The sequence below is a fragment of the Muscardinus avellanarius genome, assembly GCF_963383645.1.
Source record: "Muscardinus avellanarius genome assembly, chromosome: 1".
Classification (NCBI taxonomy): Eukaryota; Metazoa; Chordata; class Mammalia; order Rodentia; family Gliridae; genus Muscardinus; species Muscardinus avellanarius.
In genome coordinates, this window is record NC_137786.1 from 164221759 (window position 1) to 164242892 (window position 21134).

The window sequence follows — 21134 nt, forward strand, 5'->3', positions numbered from 1 at the left end:
AATAGCACCAGGAACCTTGGTGTCCCGTTTCTGTTTCTGTCATCCGTTTCTCCACCGTGCACAGGTGAGGTTCAGCAGACTCTTTCCACCTCTGACATCCCTTGGCCTCATCTTCTGCCATTTCTCCTTGTCCACTTTTGTATAGCCCCAATAGTCTGCTGTGTACTTTATTCAGATTGACTTGAATATTCATGTTTTGTCTTTACTCAGCAGAATCCTACCCATACTTTGAGGCCATTGCCATTAAACAGGTCCCCCAGATAGATGTGAAACTGTTTCTCTGCTCATTCTTACAACATTAATGGCTTTCACATGACATTGAGATTTTGGTTAACTTTTTGCTAACATTGTCTTTCCATGGGGGAGTTTGTTTGTTTGCTTATTTGTTTTTGAGGACATTCTCCATATATTATTAATCTTCATATTACCAGTATCTAACACCATGCTTTATGATAAGCAAATATTCACTAATTGTTAGCCAAACACACAAATGTCTAATTATTCATACTTTGGAGTGCTGAGAATTCAGATAGCCAGGTTCCCAGAAGAGAGTGAAACAATTTGAAATTGATAATTTTTATTTTAGACTAAGTCAATTACAATAAAATAAAAAATATATAAAAGTCACTTCTAACACAGACTTTTGCTGTCTACTGAATTAAGAGGACCAAGATCATTTGAGTTTCTGTGTCAATCACAGGTCTAGAAGATAATAAATGTTGTCATCTGTATGTGCCAGTCTAAATCCCAGACCAAAGGGCCCCAGGCTTCCAGAGCTAAATAAATGATGTGTGCATGAACGTCTCCACCATCTTGGATGTATAACTACAATGAACCAATAAAAAATTTTGAAATGTAAAATATTTACTCCATATTATTTGTAACAATATATATGGTGCTACCTTAGGAGTATGTATTTGTGTGTGTGTTTGTATATATTTTAATATACTAAGTTTATACTAATGTAGCATAAATTTTATAGGTTACAGACTTTTACAAGTATACAAAACTTATTCTTTTTCTAAAGTGAGTAATTGGCAAGTTTCCTGAATTTGATTGTTTGAAAGTTTCAAGAGATGTTACAAGGCACAAAAATACTCTGTCTATAGCCTGAGTTAATAAGTCTCCCTCAAGTTGACTTTTATTGGACTAAATTATGCACATGATAATGCATATTTTGTAATAAATTATTCACTACTGCTTAAATTGCTAAGACTAAATTACTACTCTGTGTGAAAGAAGAATTGCTGTTTTGAACCTCTTCATTACGGTCTAAGGCAGAAATTTTCATCATTTTTCTGTAAACCTGCAATCAACTAGGAGCCCATTCACTTTAGAGTTCTTGGCAACAATTCATCCTCCTCCATGATTAAAGCCTACTGCACATTTCTAAGCAGAATCATGGACCTGGAACAAACTACACTTCATCTTTACAAGAAGCCTGAGAAGTATCATTATCCCCATTTGGCAGATGAGCAAACCAAGCTTGATAGTATGTTAACAGGGCGAGGATATAAACCCAGGTGTCTCAGACCCAAATCATGTGCATTGCTTAAAGAGAAAGAGCAGTCCCAAAGCTTTCATGAATACACTATATTGTTGCTGGATCTGGAATAAGGTGGAGGAAATCAATACCTGTATTACTATTTTAAACATTTCTTATAAAACCAGTCTTTATCTCTAAAATGACTGTGCATGCTCCATTTTCTAGGTGAGGCAAAAGCATCCTTCCCTTTAACTCATTGACACCCCAATGTCATCAAACACTAATTGAAGAAAGTCCCTTACATCTACCCTTAACACCTCATGCGCATATAGTTCCACAGTGGCCTTGTCAAGTTATTACATATGATACCTAATTTGCTTTTCTATTTTTTCATCTGTAGATACTTAAAGTACTTCTGATATTTTGTTTATGCAAATGATTCTTTAATAAAGTACCCATGTGCACAAGGGTAAACAAGTAACCATGTGCACATGCAGATGGAACTACTTTCTTGAAGAGTGTGCACTTCTGTTTGCCAAGTCATTCTCCAAAGTAGTTATAAAGATTGTAACTCCCACCAGAAAAGAACGATGAGGGCTCCAATTTCCCTATATCCTTGTAGAAATATTTCCTTCCTTTTATAAGTAGCCTGTATGTTCAGTAACACGATACACTCTGCATTGTTTTGTCTTTCCCTGATTCTTGATGCAGTTAAACTGTTTTTCAAAACTTGTCAGAGATCAATTTTTCCTTTTGCAAGAATTTTATTTCCCTTTATCCAATTCACATTTGTGTAGCTTGCCCATTTACATTCTTCACTTCTAGGAATTGTCAATACATTCTAAATATAAATTATTGATAATACTTATTATAAATATCTTTACCAATATACAGTTTATCTCCCACTTTTTAATGGGTCCACACAGATCATCCAAACTTTGATCCAGATTTGACAATATTTTTAATCTATTTTTATTTGCATTTATATTTATGCCCGCCCTTGCTATTTTTACACTCTTGTTGATGCATTGTAATTATACATTTTGGTAATTTTAAAAATTATTCAAACATACATGTACACAGCATGTATGCAAGTACTTAGTGTCCTTCCTGCAGCATCCCACCACACCCTCCTCTCCATAAATGGAATGCAACACTTAAAATATTGATAACCATTCATAATGGTTTGTCCATATATGAAAATGTATCTATATTTCAGTATTGTATTCCATTTACTTCCATATATCAATTAAAGTGTACTGGAATCTGAATATCAATTTGCCTCAAAGACACCCCCATCCTATCAGCTACTTAGATCATATATGTGAGTGTTGTATTTGTTATCTTCTTTTTCCTCATTTCCCATATTTCATCAAAATTTAAGTCCTGCATTACTCTCCTATCTCTTAAATCTCTCCACTTCTTTTCAGTCCCAAATTTAATTCTCTAGTCCAAGCCACTGTCGTTTCTATAACTGAGTTTTTACCAGCCTTGCAATTTCATTCATGCATCCATCGAACAAATGTTTATTAGGTCGCTAGTGTGAGACTAACAATGTGCAAGTCACTCTGGATGCAAAAGTGAATTGAAAAGGGACAAGGTCCTTGTTCCAGCACAGCTTATAAAAAGTGTGAAAAACAGACATCAATCAAACCATCTCACAGACTAGTATAAAACTGTCTCAAAAAAGGGCTCTGAGAGAAAGGTTCTATAATGTTTTGAGTGAGGACCTATGAAGAACATGTTTTATTTTCTTCCTCCTAGACTATAAATTAGAAAACCTGCAAGAACTGAAAAAGGTGTTTAAAATGGATAGCTGCATTTATATGAGTTATTTGCTCTTCTGAAACAGCACCAACGTGCTTTTCAGCTTTGCATTAAATTTAGGAATAGCATAGTTCTTTATAATGATAGATCTATAAGAAGTGAGATATTTTAATAATCTTAGGTATAAAATCTTGCCTCGTTTTGGATGTACTGAGATGACCACAGCACCGTCTTTACCTCAGGCACAACATCATATTGTTTCCCTGTTTCCATGTTATACCCTGTTAACTGCTGTGCTGCAAATACTAAAACTCTACTAAGCCTTTGATTGATGAACCCTAAATATTTTTTTAATTAATAGAGAAACTAAAATGGCATCAAGACTGTCAGATTTCTTTTTAAATAATAAATGCTTATTGCATGAGAATGTTCAGAAAATGATAGAAGACAAAAACAGAGTTCGAGTCTCTTACAAAGATATACTTTCAAATATTCAGGCAGAGGGTGTTTAAAATCTTTACCATTGTTTAATTTCATCCATGGATGAGAAAAAGAACTAGGAACTTCAGTATGCACTCACTCCCACTCCAAAGTGTACCTGGTTATCCATTTGTCTAAATGATTCTTTAATGTGAAACCCTCTGTGTGACTTCCAAAGAGTGCCAATTATTTTTGAACAATGACAAGTCAATGAGCCAAATTAAGTGCCTTTTCTCATCATACTCTAATTAGAATTCTTCCTAGTAGGTAAAGTTCTTTAGCATGTTAACATATTACTCTATAATTCAAGGTCATGTTTTCACTGAATAAGTTAGCTTAATTCAAGTGTCACATTGGTTAGAGATACTGAGCAGAGGTGCATATATACTCCTAGTGCTTAGAGAACCCATGGAATTGCTGAATAGCCTTTGGATGCTAGCATTAAAAGCTTTTTTAAAGAGAGAAAGATGTTGTTGCTTGTCTTTCCTTAGTTATGGAATAAACTCATCACTAGGAATCTACAGAAAGTATTTTTAAAATAGTCATCAATAATTGTTTGAAAATGAAGTACTTCTGATGAAAAATATGGCTATAACACTATAGATATTTTAGTCTAAAATTTGCCTAGCATTTAATTAAATGGATTCTAAAATATTCTAGGCCTATAAATTGGTTATGCAAGTATCATTTTTCACTGAAAAGGCAAAAATTATCTTCATTAGGCATAGTTTTTGAATTTTTTCTTACTTCTTAGAATTTTGTATTTAACATGAAATGTTCAACTCCTTTAGATCATAAGAAAATGTGTAAAAGTTCCTTTGTCATGGGACATTAATGTAATTTCTAATTTTAAGGACATCTATCTCTGGAGAGAGCAAAGTTTTTATCTTTTATTGGAGTTACAGACTATTACTTTCTCTGCCTCTATGAATAGGTCTGTGACTTCCTTCAGGTCCCTTTATACCATGCATCTTTGAAAGGTAACAATTTTTATGCTCAGCAATAACAGCAGGCCAGCCTTCTTGCTGGACACAGGATCTCAGTGACCTGTAGCCAGCTGATGGACAGAGGTTTATTCTTGACCCTGTGGTCTGGTCTCGTGGAAGCACTCTTTTGAGGAGTGCCATGACTTATTTCTGACCTCTATTGTAAGGAAAGTGTTAAGTCCCAAATATCTTCACAACTGCCAAGGTCTATAAATGAACAGTTACAGCTTTGTGAGTGCATCTTTTCAGCCTTCTTACTTGAGTTTTTAGTTTATTTCTGCAACCTGCCAGCCAAGACCAGGGAAAGCCCAAGAAGCTACAAACATGTGCACTCTTCAATGTCAAGACCATATCCTAAAGTCAGGACTGGTTTCTGAAACACAAATAAAAATGTTCTCAGTCTCCAATACTTGAGGTGGGTAAGGGCAAGAGACTTATGGGAAGGATCTCTAATTTCTCTAGTGGAAAATTAGTCTTAATTGTTTTGTTAGACACAGAATAGATTTGGCTGGACCAGAGAGTCTCACAGCAAATGTTCCCGACAAACATCATTTCAAAGTTTATTTGCTCAACCTCCAAATAGTCTTACCATAGAAGAAAGTAGGTTTCATGTGAAGGTATTTCTATTCCAAAGGTTTCTAGAACAGCTTGACCCTCCATTTCACATAGACAGCTTGCTCAGGCAAATTTGTGTCCAGAAACAAAAAAGATATTCTGTGCAATACATATATATATATATATATATATATATATATATATATATATATATATATAATATCTATAATATATATTATATATATTATATTATATATTGTATATATTATATATATATTATATATATACATAATTTGATAAAATTTTCAAGTTCTGGTAGAGAAAGTGTTGAATTGGACTATTTTAATAAATAGCAGAATTTAGCTTTGAGAAACATACTTAATTCTTTCCCAAATACAAGCTACTATAGTATCAGTTGAACTGCCTTATCTGTTATGAATAGCAGTCAAGACAAGAGGATTATGTCTTAAAACAATTTAAAGTGCCCTCAAAATATAGTTCCACAGGAAAAAATTTTGTTAATTTGTCTAAACATTTTGAAAATTGACTACAATTTTATATCTTGCTTTAATTTTTCATATATTGGAAAAGGAACTAGAAGGCATACTATGCATGGTGTCCATTTGGGGAAACAGAGGATAGTCCAATATCTTCCTATGATTCTACTTTTGTAACCCTAAGGTGCATTTGTAGTCTTCTGCGCATTTCCATTGTCATTTCTTGAAACCACAAAGCTCACATCTTTATGTTATTTGTTCTTTTATCACAGAGTTCTTGGTGGGAGTTCTTCAGTCTACCTTTACCCTGAGGTACATCAACCTAACTATTCTGAATTCTAGGTATATATCTACATGGTTTGCTCTGCAGAACATTCAAAACAAAGGGATTTCCTCTTAGGTACTGATATAGGATTTAAATAAATTAAGAAGGAATCAGGAAGGCTTAACAGTAGCATTTCATCCTTGTCACAGATTCGAATTTGCTAAGGAGATTAAATATAAAAAAATTTAACATTGTGATGAGAAACCAGCAATGAAACAAAGCTATCCAAAGAAATGCATGAAACGTAAGCAACTGCAGAATATACAGTGCTGGATTAATTATTTATGATAGTCATAAGGAAAAGAAAGATAAATGTGAAAATAGTCCCTTGAATTTTTTTCAAAGCAGCATTGCCAAATTTTTAGTCAAAAAAGTCTATATTTGAACTCAATTAACAGGTATCTAAATTCAAGTTTGTAGTGTACCTCCATTTCCCCAAAGAGATTCCAGTCCAAATTCAATTTGGTTCAACTCTGCATACTTTGCCTATTATGGTTTTTGTTTTGTTTTGTTGTTGTTGTTCCAAATGAATTTAAGGACTAATTTTTTTTTTATGTCTGTGAGGAATGGCCTTGGTAAGTTAATGGGTATTGAGATGAATCTGTAAAGCACTTTTGGAAGAATGGTCATTTTGATGATATTTCTTCTTCCTATCCATTAACATGGAAGATCTTTTCATCTCCTAAGGTCTTCTTCAATTTTTCAATGTTTTATAATATTTTTGTAGAGGTCTTTTACCTCCTTGTTAAATTTATTCCTAAGTATTTTATTTTTTGTGGGATATCCTGAGTGAAAGTGTTTTCTAGATTTCCTTTTTAGTAGATTTATGATTGGCATATAGACAAGCTATTGATTTTTTAAGATTCTCTCCTTGGCTTCTATCTTGGTCAGTTTGACTATTATGTGGCATGGTGAATTTTTTCTCTGATCTTGTCTAAAGGGAGCTCTTTAAGTTTTCTGTACCTGTATATCAACCTCTTGTTCTATATTTGGATAATTTTCTGATGTTACTTCTTTGAAAAGTTTGTTGATCCCTTTGATTTTTCACCTTCCATTCCCTTTTTTATGCCTATTATTCTTAGGTTAGTGCTTTTAAGATGAGCCTTTTCCTCTTCAATGTTCAATTCATGCTGTCAAATTGTTGTTTTGTAAATTATATACTATGTATTCATTTTTGGAGTAATAATCTTCTAAAAGTGAGAGTCTATTTGCCATGTTATCTACTTTATTGTTTATTTTATGTATTGATGCCTTCACTTTAATGACTGCATCCTCTGTTTTTTTTTTTTTTTTCAGGCTCTCTCTAAATTCTTTTTTTAAATTCTGTATCATTTCTACTGTTGAATTTCTGATTTGTCCTTCTGGCAATCTCTGCAATTCTGTGTTGTTAGGTTCTGTTCTTTCTGTTTTTTTGTTTTGTTTTGTTTTGTTTTTTGTGGGGTTGTCGGAGCACATTGCTTCCTTGTTTGTCCTCCTTCTTTTGATTTTAGCATTTTGTGTCTGTTGCTTTTGATAGATTTCTCTCAGTCTCTAGGTGTCAGCTTGTATATATGAGGGCAAGTTGTATTGTATTCAACAGTGGAGTTTAAATAAGGAGGAAAGTGAAGTTCTAAATGCAAGAATAGGGTAAAACCACAGATAGGATCAAATAAAATGAGAGTATGAGTTTAGTAAGGTAGTATATACTAGAGATTAGAGATAGTGAATAGGTAGTAGGATTCTAGTAACCAATGTAGAGTATTTAGTATAGTGATATGAATTGGATGTAATGTAAGATAAAGAAAAGAACAAAAAAAGAGGAAAAGTAATAGAAAAGAGTAGGCATGTACAAGGGAAGAGGTTTGTAAAAGGGGTGAGGAAGAGAGCAAACCAACACATACACACACACACACACACACACACACACACACACACACACCAGAATAAGACAATTCTACAAATATATAAATACTAAGCAGACTTGACCTTTGCAGTCTCTCAGCACAGACACCTAGTGTCACTGGCACATTTTCTGCTGCAAGCCAGGTTCTCTGAATTTCTCTCAGTCTGTGCATATGGCCAGTATCAGTTGGGCTGGATCTAGTGCTCAGCATAGTTCTCCCTCCACGCTTTCCACTGATTTGGAGCCTGAGTCTCTCTGAGCCTCTGCTATGTCCAACAGCCGACTCCACCCCCACCTTCACTGGAGTGAATTGCAAATTCTCAGACCCTGCAAGTTTATCACGACTACATAAGTCTCTACAGCTAAACCAGGCATTCTTCAGGGATGGTGGTTTCACTTATGGTGCTGTTGAGCTCCACTCTGGATCTCTGGAGAGCATTGTTAACTCAGCCACCACTGCTGCAAGTTGTAGCCATTGTTTGCACAGGAGAAACTGATGGCTTACAGTTCCAGTGACCTACAGTTGCTTACTTCTTTTCAAGTAATTTTTTTTTCCTGTGAGTCTCTAGCAGTCCAGCAGGGTGAGGCAAGATGGTGCCACTGCAGCCCCCACAGCTGCAGCCTTTAAAGGTGGGCAGAATACTTTTCTGCTCTCTGATTGGCCTTCTAGCTTTTCTTCTGCTGTCATTCACTTGTGGTGCTCTTTCTAAACTTATGCTGTTTTCTTTCTTTTGTCAGAACACTGTTTGCATGGAAATAGAAACCAAGCATCCGCAGGACTGATATGCCCTATTTCCCTCAGTCACCATCTTCTATGAATTCCCTTACATTTATTTTTAAGCATATCAATTTTCTCCAGAAACCATACTGGAATGAAAACAAAAGAACAAAATATAAACCCCTGAAGACAAAAGGAGGAACACAAAGGAACAGCTGATGGGCAATTTCAACACTTTGGTGGTTTTTTTTAAGCTAGCATAGAAGTATTGACAGATACACAGAGAGTGTGAGATTCTAAGTGTACTGTGGTAAGAAATACACCAACATCACCACTCCTGCAAAACTGAGGAAGGATAAAGAATCAGAGGCACAAAGTTCTGGTGAAGCCCTGTGTTAAGACAATAACCTAAAAACAAGCCACCCATGACCCAATTCTGACAATAAGTATCCATAAAAATATCTGTATGATCATACTAATGTAAACACTGAATTAAATGCCAAATTGTGAGATCTATTCCGTAAGGATTGGAAGAGTAGACATAGTACAGGGATACTCAAATTAGAAAAAATTTATAAAAAAAAATAGATAATGTCCAATGTTAGAAAGAGCAACCAAAATTAAAAAGAAAACATATAATGTCTAAATTTTATAAATAAAATATAGTAGTAAAATTATGATAAATAACAAAGAACTTCAATGAATTTAAGTTTCCTGAATGGACTGTAAATAGGAAGTGCAGCAAAGAAGAAAAGACATATTATTATAAATAGTTTTTATTTAATTTATTTCCAATTTTGTATTGGAAATTATTTCAACCATGTGTAAAAGATAGAGATTCCTAGCTGGGCATGGTGGTGCACGCTTGTAATCCCAGCATTCAGGAGGCTGAGACCAGATAATCGTGGTTTGTGGACAGCCTCAGCTACTTAGTGAGGCCCTGTTTCAAAATGAAGAATAAAAAATAGGGCAGGAAGTATATCTCAGAAGTCAAATGCCCCTGGGTTCCATCCCCAGGCCCGCAAAAAATAAAAAAAGAGATTCCACAGACAAATCTGCATACCTGAAGTAGATTTATTTTAGTAGTTTTTTTCCTAACATTCCTCACTGATCACATTCCCACTTTCTCTCTGGAGAAGTTGGTATGTTTCAAGCTTTTGAATGTGTTTAGACGCTCTCTTGTATGGGTTTACCTCTACGAACAATATGGTGCACTGGTCTCATGATTTCAAACTTTATAGAAATAGCATCCTATCAACACATTTTGCATTTGCTCTTTTCAACACATATTGTGTTCTGAGGTTTAATTAGCCATGCTGATGCATAGTTTTAGTTTATTTTTATTGCAATATGTGTGTGTGTGTGTGTGTGTGTTCCATTGAAAAGAAGATGAGATAATTTACACATTTGTCCTCCTGTTGATGGATATCTGAATCGTTTCCAGCTTTCCAGTATTGCCATCAATGTAACAACAAATGTTCTTACATGAAAGAGGGGGTTGAAATTAAACAGCACCAGGCCTGAAAAATTAAAACTCCATAAGATCAAGTGAGAATTTCACATTGATACTAACAATTGACACCCACTCCAAAAGGTAAATGAATTCTGGTGTCTTCAGTTCACACCAATACTCCACACACTTTTCTAAAACTTGCTTGGAATCATACCCAAGGCTTTGCATATATTAACACTTTGCATATATCAAACACTCCATCACTGAGCTATACCCTTAGACCAAACTGCATCCAGCTCCAGTGCTGTACTTGACAGCTCCAACTTTTCGAGAGTGGAAAGCTGATTGGTCTCAATCTGAAAATCATTTCTTCTGAGGATGTTGCATATTTATTCAGGTACAACTAATGCAAATGACAAAACTGATGTTTCCTGTGCATTAATTTCTCTGCCTTTGTTCATACGTTTCTTCCTAGAACACCCTGCTCCATACAACGAAGACTTAGAGCAAACTCAACTTTCATCTGCCCCCTAAAATCATCCATAACTACTTCTGATCAAAAGATTCTTTCCTAGCTGTGCGTGGTGGCGCACACTTGTAATCCCCGCGCTTGGGAGGCAGAGACAAGAGGATCGCGCAGGTTCGAAGCCAGCCGCGCGCGCTGCCTTAGGAGACCCTGTTTCCAAATAAAAATGTAAAAATAGGTCTGGGAGTGTAGCCCGGAGATAGAAGGGCTTCCAGGAACCCCAGTACCACCAAAAAAAAAAAAAGATTCTTTCCTTCCTAGGAGATCATACCCATTTCATAGCTACAGTTTGTTGCCTTGGATGAATAAGATAACTTTTCTTAAATTCAGATTCTGTCACTTGAGTTGATTCTAAGCAAGTCTCGCTTAGAGTCAAGACTGTTAAGAAGCCTTTGCATTTGCATAAGGTTTTGCAGATTTAAACTTTTTATTATTGCTCTCAAAGTTGCTTTTAGCCTTTCTGTCTATAAAAACTCTTTTCAAATATAAAGAAAATTTATTGAGCTCCCATCGGTATAGATATACAGTATATATTGATTTGGCAAATACATAATAAGGTGAAACAGTTGTGATATTAATATGTTTAAATTGACTTTATTAATCACAAAAGTATATATTTTTAAAGAGTTGGGTATTTCATGACCTGTAAGTTTAGTGGACAATCCAAGAACAATGCTAGATTCACACAAATGTCATAACCTAGCAGGTAATAAAATCCACTAAAAATAACTTAACTCTTATCTAATGTCTCCATAACAGTAAATTAGAGATAATCATTGATAATACATGGAAAACCTTCTTGAGATCTTCCCTTCCTCAGTTCCTTCTCTCACATCCTGCAATTGTTCCAAATCTTTAGTCTTACTGTCGAAACCATGGTGCATTTGCTATAAACTCAGCCTGAGGTGTTGTTTCTGTCTCTCTCCTGGCCCCTGATCTCATCTTTTCTTTTTCCCTGCCCTCAACTCATTCTCTAAATGGCCCCTTTCCAGAAAATAGTTTTACCAGCTTTATTGAATAGCATCACACAGTCTTAGGGTTAACCACTGCCTGAAACACAAGAATTCTTATCCAAGAAGCCTGGGGCAGCTGGGTGTGGTGGCCCATGCTTGTAATCCCCATGCTTGGGAGGCTGAGACAGGAGGATCGCACAGGTTCGAAGCCAGCCTCAGCTACTTAGTGAGGCTTTCGGAAACTTAGTGAGACCCTGTTTCCAAATAAAATATAAAAAAGGTCTGGGAGTATAGCCCAGAAGTAGTAAGCCTCTGGGTTCCACCCCCAGTACCACCAAAAAAAAAAAAAAAAAAAAAAAAAAAAGCCTGGGGCAGGGCAAACCTGCAGGCATATATGATGAGCTGATTGCATAGATCTATGCTACATTTTATAGTGTATAAAAATGTTAAGAATTTTCAGTAACTCTCAACACCCCAAGGGTCCACACCCTATAGTAGAAACCACTGCCTCAAATATACCTCCTTGAAATCCCTGCAGGACTCAGAGTGCTTTGTGGCAGTACAGGGCAGCAACACTGCCTAAATCCAAACTGATACTGAAATGTGTCCACTCCAATAATTCAGTGTTGCCACCTTGACTAACTTACTGACTTACTGGCAAGGAAAAAGGTTAAGGACCACACTGGAAGGGATCCAAGCTTCCCTGTACCAACAGCAGCACGTCATTGTTTACTTCACACATTGCTCAGTTTTCATGTGTATGAAATTTTGACAATATCCACTGACTTCATTGACATTCAGCACAATTTATGTCAAAATACTAAAAATCACAGCTGAATAAAAATTAAAAGATTGAAATGGGATACAGCAAAAACACAGGGGCAGGGGAAAAGTAAATGCGTGTTTGAGAACTCTGGAACATTATTTCTTCAGCAAAAATGGTAAAACAATTCTGATCTCAGCACACAACCCAAAGTTGTAATATTCCAAATATGCAAAGTTGTTTCCCATGGATAGAAGATAGAAAACAGAAAACATAAAGAACTTCAGGTAAATGAGGAGAGAGAATAGAATAGTAAAAAGACCTTGGAGGAGGAATGTGAAAGGGGCAAAAACACATTGTTGAAGGAAACAATTCAAATTCTGCTCTGCTTATATGTGACGGTATCACTAAAATCTCACATTCTAGAGAGAGGAGGGGCCATGGGCTGGGATGCAGAGGGATCACCAAGTGATGATAGGTGCATGTATATTTATATCACTTTGAACCTCACTATGACGTATAATCACAATGCACCAATAACAGTATTTTAATAAGTGTCTTGTCTTATCTTGAAAATGTTCTCTTAGATTTCTAGAAGATAACTGACAGAAGTAAACTTGTAAGAATGAAACAAAAGATAGGCAAAAACACATAGTACATCTTGCCATGCCCATGAAGCAGGAAAAGCAATGTTACAGGAAGAAGAGGAGTCCAGACATCAGGAAGCTGCACTTGCAGGCTGGCCTGCTGCTAATGGTCAGTTCACAGAAACTAATTCTTACTGTCTTTATTGTTCTCGGGAAGGTTGGGACAGGGGATCTCGGTTTCCTTTTAACTCAGTAATTTCAAATTCTAAACATTTTCATGAGCCACTCTCACACATTTATCTTCAACTCCAAAAAAAAAAAAATCAAACACAATGAAGAAAACATTTAAAGGGAGCCTGAACCCCAGCTCTGCCCTCAAGCATGTGACACGAAGCCTTATAATTGTTTTAGTATTATTATGAATCCCTTTAAATATGCAATGACATTTTTCATATACTGTTTCTTAGAAGGTTAGTTACAACAAATATATAAATACTTACTTTAAATTATTAAAGCTTACTAAAATAATGTGTTGAAAGGGCTGGTTCCTCTATTGGTAATCAAATAAGAGGAGATTGAAATTTTCTAAAATAAAGGTTGGGGAATCCTTTCAACTTTCTTACCCTTCTTCCCATTGTTCACACAATCCTCTTATTCCTGGTAAAGTATGGTGAGTGCGTGGAGGGTGTACTGGGGATTGAATTCAGGAAGCATTTTACCTCATAGCCCTATTTTTTTTTAAACACAGTCTCTCTAGGTTGGTGACAGTTAGTGATACTTGCTGAGACTGTCCTCAAACCTGTACTCATCTGATCTTAGCCTCCCAAGTACTAGAACTACAGTATGTGCCAACAAGCTCAGATACCAATGTTTTAATCTCTATTTCTGTATGGCTCAACAAGTCTAAATATCCAATATACGATATGAGGACTAGTTAATAAAATTGTATATTTTATTATATTTTATTTGTATATTTATAGTTAATAAAGTTGTATCTTTTATTTAGTATATTTTATTTGCTCTTTTCACAAAAAAGTAACACTGTGAATTGATGGATGTATTCATTTGTTTCACTATACTAACAATTGTATTACCTACTTGCATCCTGTAAGATCATGTTATAAATCTCAAATATACACAGTATTATTTATTTTAAAAGAAACAAAGGTCTAAGGTAGAATACACACACACACTCACAAATCAGTTGACAAGACAAAGCAGAGAAAATTGTAGAATGGTCTTATGATTAATTATTAGATTTTTAAGATATGAACAAAGTTGTGGAATGGTCTTATGATTAATCATTCTATTTTTAAGACTGAAATATTTTCCATAACTAGAGACAGGAAAGATCACCAGTAATATCTCCTCAAGTAATTAAAGACCTATTATTACAGTTTTTAATTACTTGGTCACTGGAATAGTGCTATTCCAAAGGAAGAGAGATAATTCAGCTAATTCAAATACATTAATAAGGTCTACAGTGCAAGCCTCCTGTTCCAACACCATGCATTCACCTACGTTTAGAAATAGAAAGTCCTTTCTTTGATGTTTATTTTCTTTTCACCCTCAGAACCTTTGGTTTTTTTTTTTCCAGACTCATAAATAGTTTTACTAAATCCTCATTGTCTGCCTGACCCAGAGTTAAAAAGAGATATTTACTCTGGGGAAAAATAAATTAAAAATTAACGCTGGCTGCTGTCTTCTGTATAGAAGGTTATGCAAATGTTCATCTGTTCTTCTGAATCCTTGAACATCCTGTGGGACCATCAGCCTCCTTGCCGGAATTCATATTTCTGCTAATGTTTAAAGTAAGTGTGTGCTTATTTACCTGAAGTTCAGAAGAAAGATGGCAAGCAGTTTTTGCAATATCAGACTGATCAGTGCCACTGCTTCCAAACAGCAAATCTTGAGAGGGAAATGTGGCTCTCCTGGGCCATTGCAAGTATCAGAATCACACTGCTGAACCCCGCTCCCCACTGCCAGGGCGAGCTGGTGTGTTGGAACTGTCTCATCCAGGGAAACCTGGACATCGGAGAAAAAGAACTTACCCAACTCTCTCCTGATGCTCTTTTTTTTCTCCCTCCTTCTACAAACTGAAACAAAACTTTGACTAAATAAAATTCTTCTGGAAGAAAACGTTGACTGTGTGGCTATCACACCTTTACACCATTGATTCAAATCCTCCATGCTGTCTGAAAAGTGGGCTTTCCTCCTGGGGAAAAATTTTTCAGCCAGGAGCTTAAAGAAGAAGTTTTTCTGGGAGAAACTTGTCCATTTTATTTGCTGCCATTCCCCCAAGTGATGATTGAGAATGGTACCCTGGGCCAGAGCAAGCACCTGCTGGCTACTTCTTGGATTCATTAATTAATGGCATGTGCCAAATAACCTGAGAGTATTGGTGAGTTTGTAATTCCCACTGGAGGGAACACATAAAGGCACTGGTGTCTGTTAGCAATAGAAAAGAGGGAAGAGGAAAAGGGGTTAAAATATATTTTTAAAAAAGTTTTCTCGCCGGGCGTGGTGGTGCACTCTTGTAATCCTTGTGCTTGCATTTGGGAGGCGGAGACAGGAGGATCGCACAGTTGGGAAGCCACCTGCGCTGGCTTAAGAGACCCTGTTTCAAAAAAAAAAAGTATAAAAATAGGTCTGGGAGTGTAACCCGGAGGTAGAAGGGCTTCCAGGAACCCCAGTACCACCAAAAAAAAAAAAAAAAAAAAAAAGTTTTCTCGTCACCATTTTGCACAGGGCTGCAACTGGTGCCATTGGAAATGTCAGTATTCAGTCAGGAGTCTGTAAATGCTTGGCTGCTATACTCTGACATGCCCCCACCAGGAGAAAGATGCTTCCTTTAGCTCCCCTGGGGCCTCAGCGCCTCCCATATGTCACTTGTCATCACTTTGCATTGGAGTTATCCTTCTGCATGTCTGTGATTACTCATGCTGCAGCGCAGAAGTCTGAATTAATTCCTTTCACTTCTATTTTCCCTGAGCCCCCACCCCTGGCCTGGACAGTAGCTGGTACAGTCTCATAAATGTGCACTGAATGAAATATCACAGGACAAATCCTAAAATTACCCTTGCAAAATAAATGTGTCCTGTTGGGAGCAGTGACACATGTATGTAATCCTAGTTATTTGGGAGACTGAGGTAGGAGGATCAGAAGTTGAGTTTAAGCTAGGCATGATTGTGCATGCTTGTGATCCCAGTACTTGGGAAACTGAGACAGGAGGATTACAAGTTCAGGGCCAGCCTCAGCTACTGAGCAAGGTCCTTCGGAACTCAGTGAGACCTTGTTTCAAAATAAAAAATAAAATAAGGCTGGAAGCATAGCTCAGATGTAGAATGCCTCTGAGTTCAACCCCTAGTACCAATAAACAAGTTGAGGTCTGCCGAGGCAATTTAATGAGACCCTATCTCAAAATAAAAAGTATAAAGAGGGCCGGACATGGTGGTGCACACTGGCAATCCCAATACTTGGGAGGCTGAGACAGGAGAATCATAGTTGCTGAGACCAGCCTCAACAATTTAATGAAGTTCTTTGCAACTTAGTGAGGCCTTGTTTCAAAATAAAAATTAAAATAGTTTTGGGGATTTAGCTCAGAGGTAGAATACTGCTGGGCTCCGCAGTAAAAAAAAAAAAAAAATGTTGTAAAGGGCTAGAGATATAAATTAGAAGTAGAGCACCCCCAGATTCAATCCTTAGTACGAATTGATAAATGCAATCTTATTTTCAGCCATTTACCTTTTCCATAAAAGTATAATGGGAGGCAAAAAGGATGCCCTCCTATTTAATGAAAGCCATGGGCAAATGAAGTTTGGATAATTGAGGCTTTATGATAAGCTCCCTTTAGGCAAAGATCCTGCCACATAGGCTCCTCCCCCTCAGTGTCCCAGGCTAAGTACCTGTGGAAAATATTTTGCTTTTAAGAACTAGTATGGGTCGGCTCCATGGAATTCTTCCAAATTCCCACTAGTAGTATTCATTGTGACTCTACTTCCTACAAATACAATAAAAGCAACAGTATCAAATATGTTTATCACAGAGTACGTGTGTGTGTGTGTGTGTGTGTGTGTGTGTGTGTGTGTGTAGTACTAGAAATTAAACTCAGGGGCATTCTACCTCTAAGCTACACCTCCAGTCATTTTTATTTTGAAACAGGGTTGCCAAAAGTTGTATACATTCAGGGAATGCTCAGGGCTATACTGGGAACATCCAGAAAAAGAGTGTGTTATGGAAACCTGCAATGGGACCAGCACCTGGAAAAGGAAGAGTTTGAAAGGAGATAGGGCAGTAGAGGCCTTCGGTCTGAGGCCCAGATCCTTAGATGGGGAAGAGTTTACCTGACCTATTCCCCTGAGCCATGATAAAGGACAAAGCTCGCACGAATCTCTAATCAAGTGTCCATTCTGAACACTAGACTCTAGGGATGCAATTGTCTTGGACTCTGCCCACCTTTCCCTCCATTTACATCTCTCCACAAGTAGAAAGGCAGCCATCATTCTGTGCTGCCACCCCTAGTGTTCACAGGTCCTTGTGAAACTCATCCCTGCTGCTGAGAGCTCTGCCTGCAGGCTTCAGGAACACTGAGAAGTCTGCCCCCTTCACATTCATTTCTTTCTCTCTTGGTGGGCCCTGATGGGTATTGATTTAGCAGAGACATGATTGTCTCGGGGAACTCGCCTTCCCCTAACTTCTGTGGCTACTCTTGATGGTGTTTGGCAAAGACCGGGAGCCTGTCATCTATCACACTCACTGTTCCCATTCTGGACAGACTCCTGGGATGGTTTCCCTTCCCGTGTTGTCAGTGATAACAGAACTCTTGCCTGGTAGAGAGCCCTTCCACTTCTTCCCTCCCTCCAACACAATCCCTAGAATAATAACAGCAACCAAAGTGAATGAATATACCAAAACCTTGTATTGGGACATCATATTATCATTAAGGAGCACCTTGGCCTTAGAATTAGGCATAGATAAAAACACAGCCACTGCATTTTTCTTATCTATAAAATTGAGTGGGTCATGGTTGCTAACTTGTAGAACTGTGATTACTGATGAGACTGATATAGAGAGTACTTGTTGTGGGGCTGTGGCATAGTACATGCTTAATAAATAGTAATGAATAAGTTTACGACTGAACATATAAGTGAAGATGGAGTTCTTTTTTCTCCAATAACAATTACCATAGCTATACTCTGTGCAACTTGCCTATGGTAACTCAGATATTACTGAACTCAAGATACTTCTGACCACTAACCCAGAGGGACAGGATAGGTGAAAGGATTAAGAGGACAGACAGTGAGCCAGGCGACATTGGGCTAAACCCCAATTGTGATGCCTGATCGTCGCATAGCCTTGTGCAAGTCACTTAACCTTGCTGGACCTCAGTTTCCTCACCTATGAAACAAAGGAAGTAACAGTACCCAGCTCATGAAGACTATGGGCAGGGTAAATGATATGATGGAGAAAAAAAGATTATTACATTGCCTGGACCATAGTGAAGTGCTCCTTAAATCTTTCAATAACAGATAAATCTGCTGCTGTGGCTCCAGATAGATTTCCCTTTAGGATTTCTACAGCTGAACACTGCTCTGGCCCTGCTTCACCCCTAAATCAACCCATTATGGAAAATGTACCACTGACCTTTGGGGCAGCACACCAAGAACTGCCAGATTTCCCCCAGGTACACGTCCAGGAAGAGTCTGTTCCCCCTGCCCCTTGTTCAGCCTTTCTTCTCCCTGCAGACTGGACCACTGGGGCTCGAAGATAGCTCAAGGCTGAGCCTGCCTGGATTGCTTCTGTTAGGGAAGCTGCTCCACTGGCCTCAGACGCAGTTGCTACAAAGCCTGACCAGGACGTGGAGCAACCGCAGTGAGTGAGAATATCTCTCCATTCCACCAAACACTTTGAAGGGTGGCACAGTTTTTGTTTTGTTTTATTCCTGTTCAAATGGGATCTGTGCATTCAAAACTAATCTATTAATCTAGTCCTGGAGACTGGATATAAGCAGAAGGATAAAAATAAAAAAGAGATTGGAGTGTGTATGGTTGAACTTGAAGACCTGGAAAGGTGTGGCAGTTCCTTCCATCCAGGCAGAGTGAGGGGGACAGTGAGACACTGAGGTGCCTGCAGAAGGGAGGCTGGCCTCCCTGTCCTCAGCTAGTAGAGTGCTGCAGGGAAGATCTGTGGGCTCTCCACAGGGCTGTCACCAGAGCAGAGAGGATCACAGTGAGAGGCCCACAGGAGCCTGGCGAGTCCTCGATATATCGGATTTATGACAACAGAGATAGTGGCTGCTCATTGCCTGGAGAATTTTTTTTCTCCTTATTGGTACTGGGAATTTAACCCAAGGACATTCTACCTCTGAAACATATCCCCAGTCTTATTATTTTTTTTAACTTTGAAAAACAGTCTTATTAAGTTGTAGAGGGCCTCAGTAAGTTGCTGAGGCTGGCTTCAAACCTGCAATCCTACCATCTCAAACTCTCAAAAACAGATGTGGGCCACCATACCTGGCTCCCTGTAGAATTTTAAACATAGGTGGCTTGGGCAATTATAGATGGAAGGAAAAAAAAAATGAGATGGTGCTGTGGCAGCCTGCACTTTGATCTTCTTTGTAGCCAGGATGCACAATTTTCTCATAGATTGGTGCTATAAAAGGAAACAGGGTTTGGACTATCCTCCATGTAGTCTATCCACCCAAAAAGAAGGCCTATTTGGTGAAGAAATCTCATTAGAAAGAGGCCATGCAGGCGATTAAAAGCTGGGGTGATCCTCAAAAAATCAGTGAAGGAATTTGTCTCCCCTGCCTGAGAGCTGCCAACTTATGGAGATCCCACCAGGCCTTTCTCAGAGCCCACACTAGTTCTCCAAAAGGAAGCCAGGAATGGAGGTCTGCCACTTGGAAAGCACCAGCAGCCAAAGTGCAATAGTCCCTGTTGAATGACACCTTCTCCTTTTACCTCCTCAGCAAGCCCTGCTCTGCCCAGAACAAGAAAGAATCAGGAAAACAAGAGGAAGCGGGAGAAGATAATTAAAAAGAAAAGAAAAATGCTCTTTCCCCACTACTTGCCTCTGAGCAGTGGGATGCTGCTGTCTCTTTTGGAAGATAAAGCCCTGATGTGAGGTGCTTGCCAACTTCCATGGCACAGATACTCCTACCACAGCTGATTTCAATGCATCGACCTGACAGCACTGAATACAGGGGTATAAAGAGATGCCAGCAACTGGCTCTTGCTGAGACTTTGAGTTCACCCAACACACTGCTGCAGCTGAGCCACAGGTCAGGCCTGTGTACTGGAAAGGAAGAAGGTAAAGAGAAAGAAATAGAAGAAAGGTTCGCACTGGTTGCGAGACTGAAATTTTCATTTAGATTCCATGAGCTCTCTTTTCCATTGTTGTTGTCTTTGTTTGGTTGGTTTTTTGGTTCTGGGGATTGAACGTAGGGGCATTGTACCTCTGAGACACACCCTCAGCCCTATTTTAATTTTAGGGTCTCAATAAGTTGCTGAGACAGACCTTGAACCTGCAATTCTTCTGTCTTATCCTCCCATGTACTGAGATTACCGTAATGGCCTCCACTCCCAGCTTCCATGGGACATCTTTTAGCCTGAAACTGAGGCTTTGTTAGGAAAATGTGCCTATTCTTGCAGTTGGATGTGACCCAGAAACTTCACAACTCCTCAAGATGTCATGAAGAGGTTTGAGAAGAAAGAGCAGAGGACATTTAAGATAGCAACCAGTAAATACCAAAGCTGTTTACCGCTTGTGCCTCACCAGGATCCGACTGTTTAATATTCATATTGTGTTTCAATCCCAAAGGCTCCTGCAAGTGTTGACTATCTAGTACATTCCAGAGGAGCAATGAATCTTTTGTGGATTGTTTTACCTCTCTGTTGTGTTAACCATCCTCCTTCAGGGAAATGGGGCTGAACTGTCATAATGGGAGCCCATCAAATTTATTTTGAAGAAAATAAAAAATTTGAACAGTGTGCGTACTATCAAGTTACAAAGCACACATGCAGGCTAATGAGAAGAGGAGTAGTGTAGGGAAAGCCTAAGCCTTGGAGGCTGGCAGTCTTCCTTAGCGCCTGAACTGTCTTTTTGCTGTGGACCCCCTGGAGAAACTAAACAAGGTCATTCAGGATCCAAGCGCA